Raw genomic sequence first — 21,299 nt, 5'->3', positions numbered from 1 at the left:
CAATCAAAAATGAACTTAAATTAAATTATTATCAAAAAATTTCAATTAAAATTCAATTATTTCCCAAAATTTTCAATTCAAAATGAACTGAAATTTAATTATTTTCCAAATTTAAAATCAAATAATATTTCATTATTCTCAAAAATTTGAATTCAAAATTAATTGAATTTTCAATAACTTGAATTTAAAAGCTTCTAAAATTTAATTATTTCTAAAATTTTCCATCGAAAATTTTGTTTTTTTGAAATTTAATAATTACAATTATAACTCTAAGGAAATTCAATTATTTTTAACTATTTTAATAATATTCTTTGAAAATTCAACTATCTGAAACCATTTTTCAATTAAAAATGAGTTTCCAATTATTGTATTTTGTCCGCATTTTCTAATAAATTTTTAGTAAAATCATCTAAAATTTTAATTAAAAATCACTCAAAGTTTCAATTAATTTCAAAAATCTCAATTTTAAATCTTTGAAAATTCAATTAAATTTAAAAATTGTTTTCCAAAAATTGTTTGATAAATTATTTTTAGTTCTGTAAAATTTAATAATTGTTTGAAAATTAACAATATCTTTTGAAATTTAATTATTTCTAAAAATTTCAACTTTAACCCTTCGAAAAGGATTATTATTAAAAAAAAAATTTTTATTTAAAAATCTGTAAAATATTTTTGTTAAAATAAAAAACAAATCCACTTTTTTTTGGAATATAAATCGACTAAAACGACTTTTTTTGTGTCTTTAAGTTGATTCGAGGCCTGTATTTTTATAATTAATATCTAATAGATAATCGTTGGCCCCTGGTACCTTAAAAATTAATTTTTAAAAATAAATTTTTTTCAAATTACTATCTTGTACGAAATTTCCTGGCGCATCTTTTTTCTCATCATAAATTTTTTGTACAATTTTTGAATCAATATACAACTTTAAAAAAAATTTAGTTGGTAAACGTTGTGTACTTCAGCTTCGTGAATTGAATTTTCGAATTTGGAATTTTAAAGAAACTTATTCCGAAATTTGGAAACACAATTATACAACTTTGGCAAAAATGAGAAAAAGAATTGTCAAAATTTGACACGTCATAAGATTACTATTCAAAAAAAAACACGTGAAATCAGAAAAGGCCAACTTCAAGTTAGGACAGAAGGACAGACCAAGCATTTTATTATTATAGAATATAATTATTAGTTAGAAAAAAAAATTTCTTCATGTTTTAACCAATTATATTAGCTACAAAAAAAAAAAATTTCTTCATTTTTTGGGGAAATTTTTTTTTTTATTAATAACAAAAGAAAAAAAAAATTAATGAATTTAGATGTACCTAAATGGGATTAACATTGTACAGTTTGTTGAAGAATAAAATATACAGTATTTGTCAAGAGGGCACGCGATCATTTACAAGAGAAAGTGGGGAGTTGTACCTTTGGTTCGGAACCTATAGCCAAGCCGTGATCGCACAACGGGTTCAGTTGTTACGCGGAGCGCATACTGTTTACTTCGTGTATCATTTTGCTTTAAAAAAAAAAGAAAAAAAAAACCAAATTTTTTCCACTAGTGAATTTTTGTGTATTAAAAAAAAAAATTCTGTGATTTCTCATCATTTTCGATAAATTTTATTCAACACATAAAGGAAACAAAAATTGTAAGTTTTTTTTATGTACAAAAAACATAAATTATTAAAGAAAAAGTAAATAGATAAATCAAATAGAAAGTCACTGTTTTTTAGATAAATTAAAATTTTTGGAGCTAAAAAACATTTTTTCGACACATTTTGTTGTAATTTAAAAATTTTTAAATTCCTTTGGGATTTTGTTTTTGTAATTTTATTACCTTTTTTTGTAAAAAGATGAATTTAAAAATAAAAAAATGTGAATTGTGTATCGGGTGTCCAGTAATCGATCAAGAATTGGAAAAATTCTTTCACGAAGGCCATTTCTTTATTACTGAGACGCTTTAAACAGGATTCGAGTTCTAGTCGGAAGATTTTAGAACGTAAACGTCAATCATTTAGAAATGATGAAAATTAGTTCATTGTCATTTTAACTTTAAGGTTCAAAAAACATTGAGGTTTTCTTTGAATAATTTTTTTTTCATCAAAAATAAATTTGTTAATAATTTAAAAATTATTGCTTATTGTAATTTTATATACAATTAAAATCAGACAAAGAATATTATTATTATTGTAAACAATAATAACGAGAAGAATCCGTTATTTTCAATTAGTATTTTAGAAATAATAGAGAATAATTAATTATTATTATTTTCATATTCTAAAAAAGACTGGAAATAATTAAATAATTAATTTGCCTTTTGATGAGAAATCATGGAATAAATTCCCATAGGTTCATTTAAACATTTATTTTAACAGGAGTTTGAATGAAAATTGCCTTGAGAAGTGGTCCGTTCATTATTGGATTCGTATTGTTAATTTTAACCAATGGAAAATAAATATGAAATATAAACAAAACGAACAGTGTTTTTCAAGTGTCAATTTAATTTCGGGACATTAATTTATATATTTGAATAATAAAAGTGAAAGTTTTATATTGTGAAATTTGTGCCTGTGATTGTTTTTTGGAAAACAAAAAAGGAGTACAGTATTTTTTTAAACTGTGGTTCACCGGAAGCCGCTATATTGGAGAGGAAGAGGGAAAGCGGCGTGCCGCTGTTTTGTGTGCCGCGACAGAGGCGCTCGTCACAGTCAGAAAACGTGAGTTACTTTTACTTGTATTTTTCTTTTTTCTTTTTTTTTTTTGCCAATATAATTACTAATTTTTAAAGGAAAAAATTTAATATAAACGGAGAAGGAAAAAAAATTTTTTCATTGGTCGCAGTCGTTAAGGCGAGTTATAGGTTTAAAAACAGTTGGATTAGGCGTCTAGGGTTCAAATCCTCATGGAGGGGTTTTTTTTTTAATTCAATAATAGAATCAGGGATTATGCGTTTTTTTTCGCCTCCTTCCCCTGGTGTAAAGACGCTTAAAAAATTCAATTTTGAATAATTGACTGTATTTTTAAAATATATTTTTAATTGCCTCTTGTTTTTGTTCATCTCTCTTTTTGTTTCTTGTTTTGTACTTTCTTTTGCTGGTACATTTTTTTACAAGAATTATAGATTATTATAATTTCTATTGTAAGAAATAAAAATCCCACCGCTGTCACCAATTTTATTTCTATAATTTCAACTACATTGGTGACAGCTGTAGGATTTCTATTCCTTGTGATTTTTATAATTTATATCGCAAGGAATAGAAATCCCACCGCTGTCACCAATATAGTTGAAATTATAGAAATGAAATTGGTGACAGCGGTGGGATTTCTATTCCTTGCGATATAAATTATAAAAATCGCAAGAAATAGAAATCCCACCGCTGCCACCGGTTTATTCCAACTAGAGTTGAAAGCAAAGAAATCCCACCGCTGTCACCAATATAGTTGAAATCAAAAAAATTACATTGGTGACAGCGGTGGGATTTCTATTTTTTGCGATTATTATAATTTCTATCTCAAGAAATAAAAATCCCACCGCTGTCACTAATGTAATTTCTTTGATTTTCACTATATTGGTGACAGCGGTGGGATTTCTTTGCTGTCAACTCTAGTTGAAATAAATCGGTGGCAGCGGTGGGATTTCTATTCATTGCGATTATTATAATTTCTTTGCTTTCAACTTTAATTGGCATAAACCAGTGACAGCGGTGGGATTTCTATTCCTTGCGATATAAATTATAAAAATCAAAGAAATTACATTGGTGACAGCGGTGGGATTTTTATTTCTTGAGATAGAAATTATAATAATAATAAATATAATTCAATTTTGAATAATTGACTCTATTTTTAAAATATATCTGTTTCTTGTTTTGTACTTTCTTTTGCTGGTACATTTTTTTACAACAAGAATTACAGATTGTAATTTTACAATAGCTCTGGTAAATTTGTCTCATTATGCGAAGAAAAGGTACTTTTTATTGCCCACGCTTGCTATAGTGATAAATTTACTGCGCGTTTAGTAATTCTTCTCTTTTCTTAATAAATCATTGAACTCATTAACAAACAATATGATTACTTTTTAAAAAAAAAAATAATAATTCCAAATTTTTTTTTGTGGTTCTGGTTTTCTTTTTCTTCTATTTTTTTTAAATGTCTCTCAATGAATTTGATGATGAGAAAAAGATTACTATCGCAATGTTATTTGAGCCAGAAATTTGTCCCTTTTCTAGCGGAAGAATGACCGCAAAAGGATCATAAGTCGTGAAACAAGCAGAACCCGTCCACTTACGCAATTTGAAATAAACACGCAAAATGACTTCTAAAACAGGACTTTTCTGATGTTTATCTTGGTTCATGAACTTGGGTTTTTTTGTACCAGAGTTTTACAAAAAGTTTCTTATTTTTTTTGTACATTGAAAAATTATTTCTTTTAATCGATTATAAATATTTAATGGCAATTAAATTTTATCTGTTATATAGAAATTATTGGTTCAAATAAAATTTAGGTTATAAAAATTATTTCGATTCATGTAAATATTTATTTGATAATAGTCGAAGTAATTAATTTGAATAAAATTTTTTTTTTTTTTTCATTGAAGAACTAAAATTTCGATATTAAAAAAAATATGGCTGTATAATTTTTTTATTATGTAATTTATATTATAATATGGTAATCATGTTGTATAATTTTATATTTATATATATGTCGTCTTCAAGGTCGTTGATGCTAAAATATTTAATATCAAAGCCTAATGTTCCCACAAAAGCGTGGGATGATGTTATGAAAAGTCACATGTGGGTTCAGTATAGAGAATGCTAATTCTTTTCCCATCTCTAATAAACACTATATAACAATCATCTAACCTCGCAACTTTAATTTTAATATTAAAATTATGGTGGGCCGTAATATTAAAAAATTTCTTAAAATCTACTGCAATTTTAATTAACAATTTTTTTTTTTTTATGAGAATTTCTATCTTATCTAAAAGCGAGTCTTAAGGAGTCACTCATTTGTTTTAGTTTTTACTGTTTGTTAGTCATGCAAGACAGGTTTCAAGTATCTATTACTAGATATATCAGCATTTTAAGAATGAGTCACACAAGAAAATATTGTATACGAATTCATTCAATTCTTTTGCATTTGAAACACTTTTTTTTCAAAATGTATAAAGGAATTTTAAAATAATGTGACAATGAATTGAATTTTTTTTCCCAGAAACGTTAGTTTCTAATTAAAGGTGTGTCTTCCCACAGGAAGGAAGAGAATAAAAAAAATAAAAAGGTAATTGACCTTGAAAATATTCGGTGTGTGAATTAAATTTTCTCTCAACTATTTTTAAATAGATAAGGTTAATTAACAGTTAATTCAGTTACTAATAACAATAACTGCGATTCTTTATTTTATTAAATATGTATGATAATCTATATTCTAGTCACGTTTCAACATTTTTCCTTGTTTCCGGTTGAAAAATGCACTTTATGATCTTTTTTTTTTTGGTTTGAAAATATATACCTGCGGTTGACTGTGGGATTTTAGGATATATAGGGTAACTGCACCAGTGGTGGATCATGCACCAGTGGTGGATCAACTGCGAGAAAAATGGTCATTTGTGTTTACACGTTTGTAAGTAAATGAACCGCAAATGTCGGTAATTGTTAAGAAAGTTATACAGATCAATATTACAATTTAAAAAAATTTTTAAATTCATCGCGAAGAAAGCAGGACAACAATTACTAAAGTGATGACAGAAAACAAGAGTTTTCCTTAGCATGTAAGTTAAGAGTATATTTTGGAATAGAAAGCTTTGGAGCCATTTTAGGACAATTTTTAATTCTTTTCACAATAGGAGGCATTACGTTTCATCCCCATAGAGCCCTGAGAACAATATTTACGTCTGTAAGTAGCGCGTGTCCATTGTTTTGGGGTGATCCACGACTGGAACCAAAAAAGTAACAAAATCTAGTGGTGGATCAGTCCTACTTTTCGCCTGTTGACGCATTGTGGACGCTCCACTTGACATGAAGTCGATTAGGTTATTCAATTTGGGTGGGGGAAATTCAAGATGGACGTTTGCCAAAAGACAAACAAACATTAGAAATGTATGGGACGAAATCGAATTTTATTAAATTGGAGGTTCCATGAGAATTCCGTCGGAAATTCCGTCGGAATTTCAGCGGAGTTCCAAAGAATTTCCGGCGGGATTCCGACGGAATTCCGATGAGATTCCGATGGAATTCCGATTAATTCTTTTTTAATTTTTAGAGTCCTAAATTAAGAAAATTATTATTATTATAAAATAGAATTTAATTTAATCGAAATTAAATCGATCTGTCAACTTGAACAACATTATTTGAATTCGATTTATGTTTTTCTTTTACTAATTCTTTAATACATAAACCATTTTTTTAACGATGTCAAGTAAATATTTAATTAAAAATATATATTTTTTTAGAAAGTTTCTATGATAATTCATCGGAATTCCAACGGAAATACGATTTTTTAAATCTTTTAAGCCATACACTAAGATAAAATTTTATAAAAAATAAAATTTTTTAGTGAAGTTTCTATGAAAAAAATTCTATTTTATATATTAATAATTTTCTTAACGTAGGACTCCAAAAATTAAAAAAGAATTAATCGGAATTCTATCGGAATCTCATCGGAATTTCATCGGAATTCCGACGGAATCACATCGGAAATTCTTTGGAACTTCGATAAAATTCCGACGGAATTCCGTTGGAAGTTCCGATGGAATTCTGATGGAATCTCCAGGGAGCACTTTCCGGGGAATCTTTTTAAGTGGGTATCCCCACTCTACTCTCAGTATTTCTCATTCCTCCACTGGTGACTAGTGTACAATAGCACAATTCCACCGAAGGCGTTGGACAATAAATGTTATTTATCATTGAAACTGAAGCTTTAAGAGTTTCTATTTATTTATTAGCAAAAATTCTAATAAAAAGATGATTAATTAACATTTAGTCACATTATACCTATAGAAATGAAAGAGGAGGGGATATGGATAGGAAAGTGAATTTGAAAATCTGTCCGTAAAGCCTTATAAAAGTTGCAAAACGTCTCAGTCTCGTAATTTTGAAATGCAATGTTTTTTAGTATGATTTTTTAAGTGATCCACCACTGGAGCAATCTATAACCATGACTGGTGCAAACAGTGATCCAGAATAGGATCATTGACAAATTATCTTTGATGGAGCATTAAAGTAAACGTAGGTGTCAAAATCAAGTCTAACCTTGAAGGAAATGTCTATTGGAACTATCTGGTCCATAATACTATAAAGAATAACCTCGAATTTGTCTAAAAACAACCTATACAGAACTTCAAAGTCAAAATAAGAAAGTTAAGGGGCTTAACTGATCCACCACTGGTGCAGTTACCCTATATATCTTTATGGGACGATCTTTTTTTTCTTTTCATAGGCATTTGTGGAACAGATGATTTCTTTAAGTTTATTTAGACTATTTTCAAAAATTCGCCATTGGTGGTTTGAATATATGTATATAAATGTGTGTGGTAAAATTTTGAATGATAGCCAAAAAACAGGAAATTGGCAGAATTCCAAACACCTATAGGCGCGAGAAGATTCAAAAACGAGTTTGTTTTAAAGTGATACTCTTAAAGAAGGATTTCACTCTAATCTTGGAAATGATCTTTTGTGGTCACAAAGAGTTAGCATTTAACTGTAAATTATCGTTTTATCTTTTGAGTATATTATATATATACATGTACATTACATATATATAGAATGATTTGTGTTTAATAAATATACATATATCTCAAGCAGTGATGGCAACAGAAATTTTTTCGGTTATTGTTTTTTCTTAAATGATTACGGTTTCGGTATTTCGATTTGGATTTTTAATGTCAAAAATTTCGGTTTTTTAGAGGTTTCGATTTTGGATCTTAATAATTAAACAAAATGTCGAATTTTCAAAACAGATAAAATTATTTTTTGAAATTTTATATTAATTTTTTGCATCGACTTGAAGAAATTTGAGATTTCAATTTTTTTTTAGAAATTCTTTTTTTTGTGAAGAATTGTAAGAAATCAAAACATTTTTGATTAAATTTTCTTCGATTTGTTCTACCCGTATATATGCTTAAATGGTAAAAATATTTTAATTACCATCAATTATTATAAAAGTAAATAATCGCCGCTAGGACCAAAATTTATAAGAATAATTAAGGTTAGGTTGCCGCCATGACAGTTATAGAGCCAGGAACGTAGTTTTGAATTTTCTAAATTACATTGTTAACAGCGGTGGGATTTCTATTCATTGCGATTATTTTCATTTCTCTCGCAGAAAATAGAAATCCCATCGCTGTCACCAATTTTATTTCTATAATTTCAACTATATTGGTGACAGCGGTGGGATTTCTTTGCTTTCAACTTTAGTTGGCATAAACCGGTGACAGCGGTGGGATTTCTATTCCTTGCGATATAAATTATAAAAATCACCAGAAATAGAAATCCCACCGCTGCCACCGTTTTATTCCAACTAGAGTTGAAATCAAAGAAATCCCACCGCTGTCACCAATATAGTTGAAATCAAAAAAATTACATTGGTGACAGCGGTGGGATTTCTATTTTTTGCGATTATTATAATTTCTATCTCAAGAAATAAAAATCCCACCGCTGTCACCAATGTAATTTCTTTGATTTTTACTATATTAGTGACAGCGGTGGGATTTCTATTCCTTGCGATATAAATTATAAAAATCAATAGTGAAAATCAAAGAAATTACATTGGTGACAGCGGTGGAATTTTAATTTCTTGAGATAGAAATTATAATAATCGCAAAAAATAGAAATCCCACCGCTGTCAACAATGTAATTTTTTTGATTTCAACTATATTGGTGACAGCGGTGGGATTTCTTTGCTTTCAACTCTAGTTGGAATTCCATCGCTGTCACCAATTTCATTTCTATAATTTCAACTATATTGGTGACAGCGGTGGGATTTCTTTGCTTTCAACTCTAGTTGGAATTCCATCGCTGTCACCAATTTCATTTCTATAATTTCAACTATATTGGTGACAGCGGTGGGATTTCTATTCCTTGCGATATAAATTATAAAAATCAATAGTGAAAATCAAAGAAATTACATTGGTAACAGCGGTGGGATTTCTATTTTTTGCGATTATTATAATTTCTATCTCAAGAAATAAAAATCCCACCGCTGTCACCAATGTAATTTCTTTGATTTTGACTATATTGGTGACAGCGGTGGGATTTTTTTACTGTCAACTCTAGTTGAAATAAATCGGTGGCAGCGGTGGGATTTCTATTCTTTTCTGAATTTTAAAATTTCTATCGCTAGGAATAGAATTGCTATTACAAATCAAATTTTAACAAATTACAACAATAATCAAAGAAATGAATATTTTTCTTACACACCATTAAGATGATGCTAAAACGAATGTCAAAGTACCCCTATTTGTCGACATGTAGTAAAATTATTGAAAATTTGTTAAATGTACAAAGATTATAAAAAATTAGTAATTAATTATTATAGTAGTAAGGATTTTATAATTTTTCCCCCAAGTATTTTTTTACCTTCTTTTATATATATATATATATATATATATTTATATATATATATATATATATATATATATATATATATATATATATATATATATATATTCTATAGTATATAACTGTAGTTTTACAACAATAACCTCTTCTGTAAAATAAAATAAATTCATAGGCATGCAATCTTTTTTTCTCTCAAGAGATACTGGGCGTAAAATTAGATTCATTCAGTTTTAGTCGATGTGTATTTTCAAATTCTTGTATGCGTTTGGTATACTTTCACAGTGAAAAGAATATACGTCGTTTTTATGGCCCTTTAACAAAAGCCCGATTGCCCTCTTTCAAGTGTATATACGTATATATACTTGAACTGCATCTATTGTTATAACTGGAATTTTGTCACCTCATACTTTTGGGAAACTTTCAAAAAAAAAAAAACGTCTCTTTTTAACAATCGTTTTCCAAGAATGTTTGTGTGAAAAAAATGTAAATGGATTTTCAAAACTATTTTCTTGTAAAATTTAGAAAATATATTTTAGCAATTCGATTGTCAATAAATTTATATTTAATTCAAATAAAAAATTTTATTTACGCTAAATAAATGGGCTGAGACAAAAATATACGTTTATTTAATTCAAAATATATTATATTTGTATCAAATAAAATATTTCTCTGGATTTTTAATGGAGGGAAAAACAAATGAAAAGATTTTTCTATACCAGCAATATGTAAATTTTAAATAAATCTTGGATGATGGGGGGGGGGGGGGAGAACTACAATTCCTCTGAGCATCTTAAGGTCCAAGATTGAATATGTCCTCGAACTTTATCCATCGTGTATATACAAATACAGTGAAACGGCTATAAAAAAAATTAAAAAAAAAAAAAAAAAAATTTCTTACACGGATGCATCTCATCAGTTACTTCTTCTTAAGGGAAGATGGTAGGATATGGTGAGGGGAGGGGGGGTAGGATAGGGAGGGGGACACCCATCTGCGAGGCCCTCTGGTACATACCTGAACGACACCAATGCTGAGTCTACTATTATATACTCAGAGAGAGAAAAAGAGAGAGAGAGAGAGAGAGAGAGAGAGAGAGAGAGAGAGAGAGAGAGAAAGAGACTCGTTGATCCAGACTCAGCCACTCTTAACAGGGAGTGCATTGACTCCGAGGCTTGATAAATGCTGGCAGACGACTGGCCCAGTAGAGAGTATAGACATTTTTACCTTTTTTTTTTCGAATTATCATTCTATTTTTTATTTTTCGAAATGGAAAAATTTAGCGCAAAATAAAATTTATTTTGCAACAGATAAATATTTATTTGAAAGAAATAAAACATTTTTTTGAAACAAATAAAAATATATTTGAAACAAATAAAATTTTTTTTTGCCCCGAGACAAATAGTATACAAATATATATATATGGGTGTATAAAAAAGGAAAATCTTTCTTTCTATTTTTTTTTCGTTTTACAATTTTTGCCCTCTCGACACCCCCTTTGTAAAATTTGTTCTCGTTTAACCTAAGAAGTATTATATTTAAAAAAAAAAAAAGATTTCACTTGTCACCACCTTTCAAGATGCACTTGAATATAATGCAACTTTCTATATCACGATATTGAAAGAATATACAAAGTTATATAGAATATAAGAGACTCTTGAAAGCTCTTGACTTTTCTTTGCTTTTCATGAAATTTAGGTAGACTTTTGTATATACATATTTTTATTTATTAAAATCATTATTTATCTCATATTTCATTATAGTGATTTTTTTATTTACTTTCAAATATGCGTGTAATTTAAAAAAAGTTAATATTTTAAAAAAAATTAATTATTTTTTTATTTTGAAAAAATTATTATACTTATTTTTATAGTATTGTCTTTTTCTAAATTTCATACACATTTAATTAAATTTCTATAAGTAGCAGTTTCTTTAATTCTGAATTGTGAAATCCAATCATCATTTTCTCTTTTTCCAGGAGAAAATCGACTTTCTCACATTCCTTTTTGTATTTCTTTTCATTATTGTAAATGTTCATTAGAATTTATTATTTTTTTTAAGAATCTTTACAATGGAAAGAAAAATTTATTTGATTCAAATAATCGATTACTTGAATCAAATAAATTTTTCTTTCAACTTTATTCGAACCAATAATTTTTGTATTTGAAGCAAATATAGAGCCAATTTTCAACCGTATGTGGTTTAAATTTAATTTTCCGAGAGGTTAAGGGCAGTATAGAGATATATTCTGCGTCTGCGCAGAAAGTATAAAAATTCTGCGCAGACGCAGATTTGTATATATATCTACTGCCTTTAATCTCTCGGAAGATTAAATTTAAACCACACACGGGTAAAAATCGGTTCATATATACTATTTAATTAATTTAAATAATAATTATTTAATACAAACGTAACCCATTATTTATTTGGCGTAAATAAAATTTTTTATTTAAATGAAATAAAAATTTATTTAAATCAAATTTTATTTAGCTTTGAGAAAAATATATCATTTCTTTGGGTGTATATAAATATATGTATATGGAAATCCAATTGTGGATATTTATTGGCTGATCTTGAGGGCAGGATATAGGTTCTTAAAAAGGCCGCGAGCAATTAATTAAAGCCGGATGTGGTGATTGACCTTTGGGATATATGAAATGCGGGGACGAGCGCACGAGCCCTTTTGTTATATTATGGTCGCCCGAGAGACTCTCGCAGGATAATTACGGAAGTGTATACAAAACGCGATTCATTCTAATATACAATTTACTAGGAAAACTATTCATTAAAAAAAAAAAAAGCATAAATTAATATGCAAATATTCTTTATAAGAAAATGACTAAAGTGTAAATTGAATTTTCATTCATAGTATTTAAATTAATATTGAAAAGTTTTTCTCTTTCAACCCCATATAAAATCATATTAAAAAAGTAAAAAAATAAAATGAAAAATTCGTTTCTATCGTTTATAAATGTTCAGTCTTAAAGATTTCATTGTTTTTTTTTTTAGTTATATCTTTTGTTGAATTTAAGGATTCTCATTTCTGGCCTTTTTAGTAACCCCTTTAAATTCGTGTATTGTTTACGCGTGAATAGTCCTTGCACAAAGGATGCAATATGAGCGCATTCCTGAGGCGCGAAACTCACTGAGGGATGTAACATAAAAAAGGAGCTTATCCTATATATCTCAAGTGCTCAGGGTGCATATTTTAATTCTGATATATACTATGGGAGAATCAATAATCGTCATAAATCTCATTATCAATATATATTTATTAATAACATTATTCTGTTTTTCTTTTAAAATTATTTTTACTCCCACTAAAAGTGTGATAAAATAAATATTTCTCATGAATTCATTGCGGCAAATTCCAAAACTCATCCTTTATGACTCAGAATATATCCGCTAATTTGAATACAGACATACCTGCATCTTAAAAGATACATAGGAAATTGTATCTATCATATATTTTCGAGAAATTCCTTTAAAGATGAATATAGCAGATATTTCTCATGAACATTTGGAATTCTTTTTTAAAAAAAAAATTCATTTGTATTGAAATTATATTTTTATTTAGAAAAAAAAGAGTTTTGAAAATTGTTCCTTTTTTTTATTATCTTTAATTACAAACAAATGTTTTGATTAGAAATCTAACGATGGGGAGGTAAAAGCGTTAGGTAAAAAAAAAGTGTTATTTAATGACATTCACATCCGGCGACTCGTTAACTCATCTGCAGGCGGTGAACTCATTTCCTTCGCGTTGTCCTCGCGAATATACTGTTACAGCGCACAGCATGTGGCTAACTGTAAAGCACCTACTCGGGCACGACATTAATTGCAAGTAAACTTTATCAACGGTTCGAACTCGCTTTATTATTATTGGTTAGGAACGTCACCTGGCACTCGAAACCCCATATCAAAAATTGTCTAATCATTTATCTTTTTTTTTTTTTTACTGCGACATTCGTTTCAGCATCATCTTAATGGTGTGTAAGAAAAATATTCATTCCTTTGGTTATTGTTGTAATTTGTTAAAATTTGAATTGAAAGAGCAATTCTATTCCTTGTGATAGAAATTTTAAAATTCGCAAAAGAATAGAAATCCCACCGCTGCCACCGATTTATTCCAACTAGAGTTGACAGCAAAGAAATCCCACCGCTGTCACCAATATAGTGAAAATCAAAGAAATTACATTGGTGACAGCGGTGGGATTTTTATTTCTTGAGATAGAAATTATAATAATCGCAAAAAAAGAAATCCCACAGCTGTCACTTTTGTAATTACTTTCATGTAATTTTTTTGATTTCAACTATATTGGTGACAGCGGTGGGATTTCTTTGATTTCAACTCTAGTTGGAATAAACCGGTGGCAGCGGTGGGATTTCTATTTCTTGTGATTTTTATAATTTATATCGCAAAGAATAGAAATCCCATCGCTGTCACCGGTTTATGCCAACTAGAGTTGAAAGCAAAGAAATCCCACCGCTGTCACTAATATAGTTGAAATTATAGAAATGAAATTGGCGACAGCGATGGGATTTCTATTTTTTGCGACAGAAATTATAATAATCGCAATGAATAGAAATCCCACCGCTGTTAACAATATAATTTAGAAAATTCAAAACTACGTTCCTGGCTCTATAACTGTCATGGCGGCAACCTAACCTTAATTCACTTTAATTATTCTTATAATTATTATAATTTCTGTTTTGAAAATTCTACATTTTGTTTAATTATTAAGATCCGAAATCGAAACCTAAAAAACTGCTGTCACCAATTTCATATTTCTATAATTTCAACTATATTGGTGACAGCGGTGGGATTTCTTTGCTTTCAACTTTGTAGTTGGCATAAACCGGTGACAGCGGTGGGATTTCTATTCCTTGCGATATAAATTATAAAAATAACAAGGAATAGAAATCCGACAGCTGCCACCAGTTTATTCCAACTAGAGTTGAAAGCAATGAAATCCCACCGCTGTCACCAATATAGTTGATATTATAGAAATGACTTTGGTGACAGCGGTGGGATTTCTTTGTTTTCAACTCTAGTTAGTATAAACCGGTAACAGCGGTGGGATTTCTATTCCTTGCGATACGAATTATAAAAATCAGAAGGAATAAAAATCCCACCGCTGCCACCGGTTTATGCCAACTAAAAAGTTGAAATCAAAGAAATCCCACCGCTGTCACCGGTTTATGCCAACTAAAAAGTTGAAATCAAAGAAATCCCACCGCTGTCACCAATAATGTTGAAATGCATCATTTATCTATACTCCCTTATGTAATATATAAAAGTCAAATTTATGAATTTGATATCAAAATTTAAAATTTGAATAGGCTCATTAAATTGTACAGAGGATGGGATAATTATATATGTAATTAATAAATATTTTAGTTGAGAGAAAAATTATTTTCCAACAACAATTTTTTTTTTTAATGTAATGTGTATATATCATGTAAATAAGAAACTGCGTAGCTTTTTATAGTTTGTAATTATCCTTTGAGATTGCAATCGATAAAGAAAAGTATATCCTGTTTATCATCCTCTCTTTGGCTACTGGTCGTTAACACAGTAACGAGAACTCGCTCAGAGGAAGGGCTGTAAATAACAAATCGCCCGCACAAAGTCAGTCCCAATGTTTCCTCACAGTATATATATATATATAGCAAGAGAATTAAATCTCAAATGTTTTATTAACTTGTAATTCGAGAAATATGTTTTCGAATTACATCTTTAACGCCTTCTTTTTTAGAAGTTTATATTTTTCTTTCTATCTTTTATTTTCTTTGTTACTTCTTGGGAGAATTATTTCAAATGAGATTTTAATTTGTGTACAATCGGTAGCGCAGAATAATAATTCTGCTGTTTTTAGTTTCTTCCAGGATGCAATAGATGAACATTTCTTTCTCTCGTGTCTCGAGAATTGCAATTACGGCTCGTTAGTACATAGACGATTTTATCTACTCGATCGACGGCCATCGCTGTTGACCTGATCTTTTACATTGGTGCGGGCCTCACGATATTATTCTAGAGACGGGTCGCGTACTGGGTCATGGGCAATTGGACGCCTTTTATAAAGAACTTTCAAAGACTTATGGAGAAAGAACTTTGATAACTGTCAGGCTTTGGAAAAAAAAAAGATACAAAAGCCATATTTAATAAATGGAAGAGTATATCAAAGGCAATATATATTTTTTCAAAGTTATTTCAGTTTTATATTTTTTTTTTTCCTTTAGTGAGAAAATGTACCAAATTTCCTCCATCTATGGTTAAAATAGTATTTTGTTCCTCTATCATAAAAAATTGAATGAAAATGAAAAATAATTCTTAAGCGAGAAAGAGAAGTGGAAACTAGATACTCTAGTGACCCTCTCGAGAGGTATAAAATAGAAAGGCATACACTTAGAGGACACACCGGAACTTGTACTGAACGCATGAGTACGTAAACCTGCCTACACGTATCGCGATATATACACACGTGACCCAGAATCGAACCGGGACGGAGAGACATAATCCGTAACATTTCTATGACTTCATCAAGCTGTGTCTGCACTTACTATATTTTTTTTTTCCTATAAGCTGGTCACACAGTTTTTTTTTTACAGAAAATAAATAGTGATTAAAATTGCCACTCACGTTTTCTGTATACAGAAACAATAATCCCTTAACATATAAATGACGACCTGAGTGAGAAAAGCCTTGACTCAGCATAAAGGATTAAGTAAACAAGATTGGCATTAAACAGATAAATGCATTCTTGATTTACGCTAACATTATAGAAAATATATATATATATATATGCTTTCAAAAATGGAGATTAAATGTATATGAAAAGGCTGAAAGTAAAATCAGAAAAGAATAAGGGATCTGGGTTAGGAAATGTGCCATTTGAGATGAATGCATTGAGATGATGCTGCTGCTTTTATAACCGAAGGCCCCAAAATGCCGTTATTCTCTTGCTTCTTGTACTTGATATTTCTGCTACCTTTATACTCATCGATTAAAAAAAAACAACTTTTTCTACCTATTCAGAATAATTTAAAACTGCAAAAAAAAAAATAGAAAAGAATCTAGCTGAATTGGCAACAAAAATATTCCTAGAAACGGTGTAACATGATCCAGACTAAAATATATTCCACAATCTTCTTTTTCCTAATCAGCTTTTTTGTTTCTTTTATTTTTTTTAAAGTATTGTATGAAAAGAGAGATCTTTTGTTAATTGGTTAAAAAAATCCTATTGTTCAAGTACGGAAATTTATCAGGAACAAAAACAATAATGTTTTTTTTCTTTTTTTTAGTTTCATTCTTTATTTTAGCGCAGCGTTGTAATATATATTTATTAAATTTATTTCTTGTACAAAGAAATTCTAAAGTGTCACTTTAAATTGATTGAGAAGCAATCGTTATAAACTTTTGTGGAATCAATACATTTTTTTTTCCTTTATCTGATCGCAGCAGCTGAAGCCCTATCGATATATATATGTGTGTGTGATGGAGAGTTAAGTGTTAAGGGCCGTGTTATAAGAAGCTTTGCTATATATAAGCGCGACAGGGGTCATTCGAGTGCATGCAGGTGCGTTTTACCAAAAGGAGTAAACTAAAAGCAAAAGTAGCCAAAAGTGTATATATATATAATAAAAGCATATTCATCCGCTTTTATACCGGAATTTCGGTCTTGCGAATCTCAAATTCTTCAACCGAATCGCCTCTCCATTTATATATTAATTAAATTTTGTTTCAACACGGTATTTGAAATTTTGATTCTTTTCAAAGTTTAAATTTAATTTCTTCTCTTCTTAAAATTTTTATTTTTTGTAAATGATATGCTAGTTTTTATATTAGAAATAAGCTTTCGATATATTTTTTTTTTTTTTTTGATACATTTTTATATAGAGGGGGACGTACGTGATTTTGAAAGGCGAGATTGTGTTCGTGATTTGAGTCGAGGAAATCGGGGTGCACGGTCATCTTAAGGGGCTAATCGTTTATATTGTTTGCAGTCTCAAGGTGCTTCACTTTCGCACACAACTCAGGCTTCAGCTGCTCTGGATTGTTGTAACTTCACTGGTAATTTACACGCGCAGGTGTATCTATGGGTTCTCAAGTGTTTCGTAAATGGGACCACGTTAGCAATATATAATCGACCCTCTCATATATATATATATTATTTTCTCCTTTGATAAATGTTACATTTTTCAAAATTTCTATTCTTTTTGGCATTATTTTATAGGTTTCTTTATAAATCACAGAAAAATACTGTAACAAAAATATATACAGTGTTTGAAAAAAATTTCACCGCTGTCACCAGTTTATGAAATTAGAGTTGAAATCAAAAAAAATCCCACCGCTGTCACCAATGTATTTTCTTTGATTTCAACATTGGTGAAATCGCTGGTGACAGCGGTGGGATTTCTTTGATTTCAATTCTAGTTGGTATAAACCGGTGGCAGCGGTGGGATTTCTATTCCTTGCGATATAAATTATAAACATCACAAGGAATAGAAATCCCACCGTTGACGCTGGTTTATTCCAACTAGAGTTGAAAGCAAAGAAATCCCACCGCTGTCGCTAATATAGTTGAAATCAAAGAAATGAAATTGGTGACAGCGGTGGGATTTTTTTGTTTTCAACTCCAGTTGGAATAAACCGATGGCAGCGATGGGATTTCTATTCCTTGTGATTTTAATAATTTGTATCTCAAGGAATATAAATCCCACCGCTGCCACCAGTTTATTCCAACTGGAGTTGAAAACAAAGAAATCCCACCGCTGTCACCAATTTCATTTCTATAATTTCAACTATATTGGTGAAAGCGGTGGGATTTCTTTGATTTTAACTCCAGTTGGCATAAACCGATGGCAGCGGTCGGATTTCTATTCCTTGTGATTTTTATAATTTATATCGCAAGGAATAGAAATCCCACCGCTGTCACCAATATAGTTGAAATTATAGAAATGAAATTGGTGACAGCGGTGGGATTTCTTTGTTTTCAACTCCAGTTGGAATAAACCGGTGGCAGCGGTGGGATTTCTATTCCTTCCAATATAAATTATAAAAATCACCAGAAATAGAAATCCCACCGCTGCCACCGGTTTATTCCAACTAAATTTGAAATCAAAGAAATCCCACCGCTGACATAAATGTAATTTCTTTGATTTCAAATCTATTGGTGAAAGCGGTGGGATTTCTTTGATTTCAACTCCAGTTGGCAAAAATCCGATGGCAGCGATGGGATTTCTATTCTTTGCGATAGAAATTATAAAAATCACCAGAAATAGAAATCCCACCGCTCTCACCAGTGTCATTTCTTTGATTTCTACTCTATTTGTGACAGCGGTGGGATTTTTAAAGTTTACTTTTATTATAGTATTTCTGTAATTTTCTATTAATTATTTTTTCCCCTTTTTCTGTTCTTTATATATATTAAATATATTAGAATAAAATTGAAATCCATATTATTTTTTTCAACAACTGATATTTGCAGACATATCAATATTGCGGTGTACCTGGTATCTGACAAAGTGTTTATTTTATTTTTTTTTTTTTTGCATTGAGACCATCCGATAAACGCGTGATTCACGTATGCCACTCTCCCGTAACGACATTGGCACTATAAATCATTGCGAAATTGTATTCGCTTCATTATTCTTTATACAGTATATATATGGGAAGAGTCGATTGTAATACTTGTGTAACAATGGCAATGATTACTCACAGCATGATAAATAGTCATTTGGCTTCTGAATTCTCTTTAAAAAAAAAAAAAATTGTAATGTTTTTCAACTTGTTAACATCTCTATTTTTTATAGATCATTTCCTATATTATTTATACTGAAAAAATTTTGTTGCAGCAATTGTTCCAAATGAAAAATTTCTTCACTCATGTGGCAAATATTAAGTATGAAGTTAATTGAATATAAAAATTTTTCGTTTGTAGCAGCTGCTGCACAAATTTTTTTTTATGGTTTATTAATAGAAAAATTATTTTACAATTTTTGTGTAATTTGCCATATATATTGTTTTTTTTTTCAATTGAGATGAAATACGTGCTTCGTCTATTTGAAATTATGAATCGCAGAGATACGTTTGAATCTTCCAATCATAGGAAACAGTTATTTTTCTTTTTAAATATATTGTCAGTTACCTGTATTATATACAGGTATGAATGATCTTATGATCAAAAGATAAATCCTCATTGTTATAGAATACAAAAGTGACGTGCTGCAATTTCGCGGTATGACTTTAATAACTAATGTTGATATCATCATCGTTAAGATAATATCATATTGCTTGGAGGTATGATTTTATATTTCCTCGCGATAAATTCTTATTAATAACAGTGTTTAGTTAAAAAAAAAATATATCGTATTTATTTTCAATTTAAATTCAATATATAAATAATTTAGGGAATGAAAAATTATTTTCTTAATATTAAATTTAGGAAACAAGAATTTATATTCTAAATTTTGTTTTTATATATTGTATTTGCACACGCACGCTTATAAACCGGACACGAATCGTTAAATTGAATATTGTTTCGTTGGTTCCACTATATCGCGTTAAAAGAAAAGATCAGCGTGTAAGATAAGAGAACTTTTGCTGCTCGAAGCGGAACACATGAATACTTGTATTTTTTTTTCTTCCATCTTCTATTCATATTACGCAATGCGCATCCTCAAAATTCATGTTAACTATCTTGCGAAGCTTCCTAGCGAGACGTAAATATTATGCCATAAAACGCGTTCCGGAAGATGTTTTACGTTTAGTAAAAATAAAGTTATAAAAAAAAATTTCCCATCGAAACAAATTTTTGTATAATTATAATTTCCCAGGCTTTTAAAAAATTCAAATTTTTTTAGTTATAGAAATTCATCGATTTGGTGACAGCGGTGGGATTTTTTTTTTCTCAATTTATAATCTCGATTTTATAATTGTATTTATTTTTTTGTTTCAGGTAAGTTTTTCCTTGTTTCTTCAATGCCGAATGCTTTTTTAGGGTAAGACATTTATTTTCTCTTTGACAAATTTTTATCCTTAGATGACAAATTTTTAAATTCTTAGAAAAAAGGGTTTAATTCTTTTTTAATTAGAAGAAACACGTTTCTTGCTCTTAGCAGATCATTGCGGATAGAGAATCATTTGTATTCGTTTTTTCTGTCACTTCCTTTTCATAAAAAAAAAAAGTTGAGACTTAACACGCAAGAATAATTTTAATTTTTGTTTTAAAATCGATGTTGCGTGAAGAAAATACACGATCCTTGACGTATTCCATTTATCAAAATAAACTTGGGAAATTGGAAAATTATTAGTTAACGCCTTTCATTTTGTATTTAATCTCAAATTAACTATATTTAATTAAGTTTCTTCTTTTTCTTTTACATACAAAAAACGAATAAAGTCACTTTTACTATTTTAAAAATAAAACCTAAACTGTCCGCAGTTTCTGTTAATTTTTACTTTAGAAATAGTAAAATTTACTATTTCAGAAGTAAATTTTACTGTTTCTGGAGTAAAAATTGTCAAAAATTCGCTGACAATTCAGATTTTACTTTTAAAGTAGTAAAAGTTACTTTATTCGTTTTTCTATTTTTCTCCGTCATTTTGACATCTGGAAACTTCTTTTTCGCCATAGATTTTTGTAAAATCAAACTATGAGTAAAATTTGCATATAGTCTTTAAAAGATCACCACGTGTTTTTTTTTTAAGGGTAATATAAATATTTTATGCAATGGTTTTTGAAAGTTAATGTTT

At 29.3% G+C, this 21,299-nt stretch overlaps 1 protein-coding gene across 2 annotated transcripts in view; it reads left to right on the top strand.

The window, feature by feature from the left end:
- The first annotated feature begins 1,466 nt into the window (after positions 1–1,466).
- The window catches only part of LOC127287207 (signal-induced proliferation-associated 1-like protein 2), a 58,697-nt gene continuing 38,864 nt past the window's right edge, over positions 1,467–21,299 (top strand). Inside the window, exons 1-2 of one of the 2 annotated variants that reach the window (XM_051314025.1) lie at positions 1,467–1,643; positions 2,370–2,711. The gene's annotated coding sequence lies outside the window, so the exon portion shown is untranslated. Of the gene's footprint in view, positions 1,644–2,343; positions 2,712–21,299 lie in introns of both variants that reach the window. The other variant, XM_051314026.1, reaches the window with a different exon arrangement.

The sequence above is a fragment of the Leptopilina boulardi genome, unplaced genomic scaffold (assembly GCF_019393585.1).
Source record: "Leptopilina boulardi isolate dan_hultmark-lab unplaced genomic scaffold, ZJU_Lbou_2.1 LbouV2_368, whole genome shotgun sequence".
In the NCBI taxonomy this organism is placed as follows: domain Eukaryota; kingdom Metazoa; phylum Arthropoda; class Insecta; order Hymenoptera; family Figitidae; genus Leptopilina; species Leptopilina boulardi.
The sequence above is the reverse complement of the archived record's forward strand: the minus strand, read 5'-3'. Positions and strand labels throughout refer to the sequence as shown.